The following is a 6,000-nucleotide window of genomic DNA, read 5'->3' as shown; positions in this document are numbered from 1 at the left end:
ACTGCCAGAAAGCAAGGAGAACTACGCCACCTGCTGGTTTATTCCCCAAATGGTCACGACAGCTGAGGCTGGACCAGTGATGGGGATTCAGGAACCTGGACCATCTTCCACCGCCCATCCGAGCTCCATGAGCATCCCAGGCACCAGCTGTGCCCCGGTGCAGGGCACTGGATTCGGTGAAAGGATATGAAACGAGGGGTGGGACTCAGAGCGAGAAGCAGCAGCTCCGTGTAAGTAATTTTCCCCGAGAAAGTAGCCGTGGGAGCAGACGGCCTTCACAAGGCGTTTGGGATCCACAGGCTCACGGGCAACAGGGACTCAAGTGTTTGATACAGCGCGAGCCGTCTCCAGGATAGCAAAATCCCTGAATCAGAGAGTACCAGGACTTTTTTTTTAAGATTTATTTCATTTTTGATTGGAAGGGCAGTATACAGAGAGAAGGAGGTACAGTCCACTGGTGCACCCTGCAAGCAGCCGCAATGGCTGCAATTGAGCCGATCCGAAGCCAGGAGCATCTCCCAGGTCTCTCACACGGGTGCAGGGTCCCAAGACTTTGGGCCGTCCTCGACTGCTTTCCCAGGCCACAGGCAGGGAGCTGGAAGAAAAGTGGAGCTGCCGGGATAAGAAGTGACATCTGCCCGGGATCTTGGCACATGCAAAACAAGACTTCAGCCACCAGGCTGTCACGCTGGACCCTGCAAGCATTTTTAAACCAATTATATACTCATTTCACATTCCTACTGCTTAACTTATATTAAAAAAAAGCTAAAAACATTTTTTAAAACAATGTGTGCTTACTGTTGAGGACAATTTTGTTTGGAAAACAGTGCAAATATTAACTTGACCAAAATCTATAAACGTGCAAAGCAGAAATCATAAATTCATAGAGTGCAGCTAAATGATTTTATTTACATTTTATTCCGTCCACATACAGCTGAAAACTTGAGCATTCAGCCCCAGGGTGTTCCCCAGGTACAGCGTGTGGCCACCGGAGGGCGTCGAAACGCCACCAAACACCTGAGAAAGCGGAATCCTGGAAAGTTTTGGGAAGGAGTGCGTACAGTGTCAATGGAGTCAGTGTGAGTGAGACCCAACCTGAAATCCAGCGGGAAGATGGATTTTCTATCTTTATCATCATTTCATTATTATCTTTCTTATTTCAGAGAGAGAGAGAGAGGTCTTACACCTGCCGGCTCACCTCCAAGTGCTCCAGCCATGGTTGGACCAGGGAGGAAGCCGGGAGCCGAGGGTTCAGCCGAGCTGGATCAGCCACACACACGGGTGGCAGGAAGCAATGCTTGAGCCGATTCCTGTTGCCTTGCAAGGTCTACACTAGCAGGAAACTGGAATGGAAAGCAAGCAACCGGGACCAGAGGCAGGCATGCCCGCGGGATGCCGACATCCTGAGCAGAATCACTTAGCTGCGGTGCCAGCCGGGTCCTTGCCTTCCTTCACCCAGACGAGAACCCAAAGCAGAGGCGTCTGTTGTAACAGGTGCGCGAGGGAGAGCACGCGTTCCTGTACCAGCGTGGTCATCCCGCAGGGAGGGAGTCACCCAGGAACGGGGCTGCCAGAACCACACCTTACCCACCTCTCTCGGACTCCCCTATTTTTATTGGAAAGCCAGATATACAGAGAGGAGGAGAGACAGAGAGGAAGATTCACTCCCCCAAGTGATGGCAACAGCCAGTGCTGTGTCAATCCGAAGCCAGGAGCCAGGAACTTCTTCCGGGTCTCTCACGCAGGTGCAGGGTCCCAAGGCTTTGGGCCGTCCTCGACTGCTTTCCCAGGCCACAAGCAGGGAGCTGGAAGGAAAGCGGGGCCACCAGGATTAGAACCAGCGACCATATGGGATCCCGGCTCGTTCAAGGCGAGGACTTTAGCCGCTAGGCCACGGCGCCGGGCCCCATAGTATTGACTTTCACAGGAACTTTATTGCCTCCTCCCAGAATGTAAATAAGGCACCAGGTGGCACATGGTGGATCACTACTAAAGGCATAGGGAAAGCTAAGTGTTTGCTGCCCAGTAAAACGGTCGCATATTTAATGTCAACATTATGATGGGTTTACTCATTGAAGTGAATGGAATGCAAATTGTTACCTTGAATGTGACGGCACCTTTTTATTATTATTATTATTTTATTGAGAAATCAGATATACAGAGGAGCAGAGACAGAAAGATCTTCCTCTGCTGATTCACTCCCCAAGTGACCACTTACGATTAGAGCCGGGCTAATCCGAAGCCAGGAGCCTGGAGCCTCTTATGGGTCTCCCACGTGGGTGCAGGGTCCCAAGGCTTTGGGCCATCCTTGACTGCCTTCCCAGGCCACAGGGAGGGAGCTAGATGAGAAGCAGGGCTGATGGGATTAGAACCGGTGTCCATGTGGGATCCAGGGGCATGTAAGGTGAAGACTTTAGCCTCTAGGCTACTGCACTGGGCCCGTGACTACACTTTTGTACCCACAGATTGATAATATTGTCACCACTAACACTTCCCCAGTGACAGAATAATGAATATTTACTTAAAGATTTATTTGTTGGAAAGGCAGAGTTACAGAGAGAGGGAGAGAAATCTTCATCTGCTGGTTTATTCCCTAGAGGGCCACAACGACCAGAGCAGAGCCCATCCGAAGCCAGGAGCCAGGAGCTTCCTCTGGGTCTCCCACGCACATGCAGGCGCCCAAGCATCCCCCGCGGTTCTCTCAAGCCACAAGCAGGGAGCTGGATCCGAAGTGGGGCAGCTGGGCCACCAACAGACACACATATGGGATACTGGCAGTTGTAGGTGGTGGTTTTATCCACAATGTTATAGCACTGCCCTACGATTTATCTATTTATCCATTTATTTATGTGAAAGGCTGAATGCTTCTTCTGGGTCCTCCACACAAGTGCAGGGTCCCAAGGCTCTGGGCCATTCTCTACTACTTTCCCAGAACATGAGCAGGGAGTTGGATGGCAAGTGGAGCAGCTGAGACAGGAACAGGCACTCGATGGTGCTTGGAAGTGGAGGACTAGCCAATTGAGCCATCGTGCCTGGCCCAGCTGGTTAGCTTTTAAGTCAATAGTTTTGCAAGGCCTGCAAACAGCATTCTAAATTTCGAAATGGTCCTCAGCAGAAGGGTGAAGGATTCCGCACTCCTGGTCTAGGGTGTTGGAAAGCCATGCACCATATCTCCAAGATGACTGATTTCCCATCTGCCACGCTCCAGACCGGATGTTTGCTGAGATCTGAATGGAGAAGGCAAGTCAAGGAGGGGTTGCTGGTGTTGCGCTAATGGCACTCTAGCAGCAACCATAGCTGGGAGCGAGAGTTATCTGAGAATGTCGGCTTTCTCTGGACCCAGTAGACCACTGGAAAGTTAGCTTTAACACATTTTTTCCCCCTCTTCCGACAGGATGTAATACAGGGTACAACAGGGTGCACACCTCATGATTGTGTTTGGTGGTTCACTGGCTGTCGTGTGTCACACTTCTTAAAATCCCTTAATTGGCAAGAGCAGGAAAGCCTGCCCAGCAGCTGGCCACAACACTTGCTTTCCCCTGGACCGTGGTGGAGATTCTTGTGCTCACACCATTATCCTTACTATTTTCTAAGTATCGTTCTCCAGTCAATGAAAATCGTATATATATTTTTTCTCCATCAAATCCCCCCGCCTTAACTGAAACTGATTTCCATTCATTCAATCCAAGAACTCAGAACAAGGAAGGTGCCCTGCTTCCAGGAGCTTCTCCTGTTAACGTCCCCAAATAAATCCTTGTTTGCAGAACGCAAATGCATTTTCAACGGTTCAAGCCTCAACTGTCAAAACCTCAGGCACTAAATTCGCATTGATACCAATTATTCATGGAACAATCTTTAAAGAAAAAAATAATGTGCTGAAGAAACTCTTGTATGCGCTGAACTTTTACTGTGCTACTGGATTGCAGCAAAACAGAAATTCCTGCTAAGACAGCTAGACATCAAAGTCAAGCGAGAGCCAACAATTACACACAATGCAAGCTTTATGCGGGTTAAAATGAGAGACACATACTTAATAGGATTGTATTAAAGCACCTGGCTGTGTGGAAAGCGGGGTGGGGGTGGGGGAGTAATTATTTTCGCTTTCTTTGGCAGGCAGACTTCGGTTGGCACAGGCTGTATTTCATTTTACATGCTGTACCATATTAAAAAAAAATACCAACTTGGAGAATGCTCAGAGAACAGCAATGGATGAAAGGTTTGTGAAGTTAGATGCTTGAGACAGCTGCAGGCTGTGTGGTGTGTGTGTGTTTGTGTATGACGTATGTGCATCTGTGTGTACACGCGTGTGCGTGTGAGATGTGTGTGTATGTACGGTGTGGGGGTGTATACGAGCTAGGGTGACTCGCTCACAGGAGGATTAAAGTTAGGAAATGAGCAAGTAGAGATACACCTGTGTTTAGAGATGCTATATGATCTTGGAGATAAAGGAAGGGCATCTTTGGGAGAAAATGAGTCCTCATGGAAGTCAGCTTGACTTAACTTCCTCATCTGGGGAGAGGGACCCCAGGGCAGCCCTCCTCTCCTCAAAGAGCAGGGACTACGGAGAGTTGAGAGTGGACGGGTGACCACGCACACAGGCGACTGGTAAGCGACCAGGTCGCACACGAGCAGGAGCTGCTCATGGGCATCTGGTCCCTTTCCAGGGTGACGAGAAATGCTCCAACGTTAACCATTGATGCTGGCTGCTCGACTCCCCGATTCGTAAAGAGTCTGGGAGTCTGCTCTGGCTACCCTAAAACACAAACTCTGAACCCAAAGAGAATGGATACCGCACCTCAAACGAATGCCAAGCTCGTATGGACACAAGGAGAGACCAAGTGGCCCAGGCCCTCACTCTTCACCTAGGGCGACATGGCTGGTGCTGGCACGGGGCACATGGAACAGTCTTTCGGATTCCGTGGAATGCAGGCAGAACCGAGTTGTCCCTGTCTGGGACCTCAGGCACACACCTGTGTGATCGGCTGTGCAGGCTGACTCATCTGGAATTGAAGTTTAGTCGAGGGTAAGGTTTTTCCTCCCAGGATCTCCACGTTGGCACGCGTGGCTCTCTCAGCGCCCTGGCAGTGCCTACCCACCGCTGAGCCAGTTAGGAGGCAGAGCGCAGGCTGACTCTGTGAGGTGGTGAAGGAACAGGCCCGCTCCAGCCTCGTGCTAAAAACCGCACAGTGTCATCCCAGATGGGCAAGGGTCATCAATAGCTCAGTCCCTCTGTCGTCTCTCCCACTCTGCTGTAGGTTATGCACAAAGCTTAAAATGACTCACTAGACTGTAGGACTGTTGGTTGTTCATAAAAATGTATCCAAATATGACTAGTATTTATCTGGCTATGACTTTCTAACCAGTTCAATGTTCTGGGAGGCGTGGTGTTTTTCTTTCTTTTTTTTTTTTTTCAAGATTTATTTGTTTTTATTGGAAAGTCAGATATATTTGAGGGTCTCTCTTATGCAAGGTCTGAGAAGGAAGAAGCTATACAATCCTGTAACACACTCAAAGTGAACCCACAATGGAACTGACTTAACAGAAAAGTGTCCCTTTAACGTCCCCAGGCCATCCCACCCTTATTTAAACAACGATTTTAGAATAGGACATGGCTAAACAAAGGCGATGGAGGTACTTTTTTTTTTCCTTGGAACACACTATTCAATCATTAATCTCTTTGTTTGAAGCAGTTGCTTTCATTATGTCTATATATTACATCTTTCTTTGCACTGTATTTGTTTGCCTTAATCCTGGGACCACAAATACATTGTTTTCTACTTCCAAAATTGGATAATGACTACGTTTCATAAAGACAAGGGAAAGGACTTATATAATTAGTGCAGAGCCCAGTGTTGATGAAAACAAGAAAAATTCACGCTGAATCGATGTCTGGTGACTTCTCTGGTCAAACGTGTTAGCATGGATGCCAGAGTAGCAACAGAAGGGGTGATATTTTCATCTGGTTGTCTGTTCTAAATAGTGTTTCTAGCGTGTTACGTG

The sequence above is a fragment of the Ochotona curzoniae genome, unplaced genomic scaffold (genome assembly GCF_017591425.1).
Source record: "Ochotona curzoniae isolate NIBS_2020 unplaced genomic scaffold, NIBS_Ocur_1.0 contig_21, whole genome shotgun sequence".
In the NCBI taxonomy this organism is placed as follows: Eukaryota; Metazoa; Chordata; class Mammalia; order Lagomorpha; family Ochotonidae; genus Ochotona; species Ochotona curzoniae.
This window is presented reverse-complemented; position numbering follows the sequence as displayed.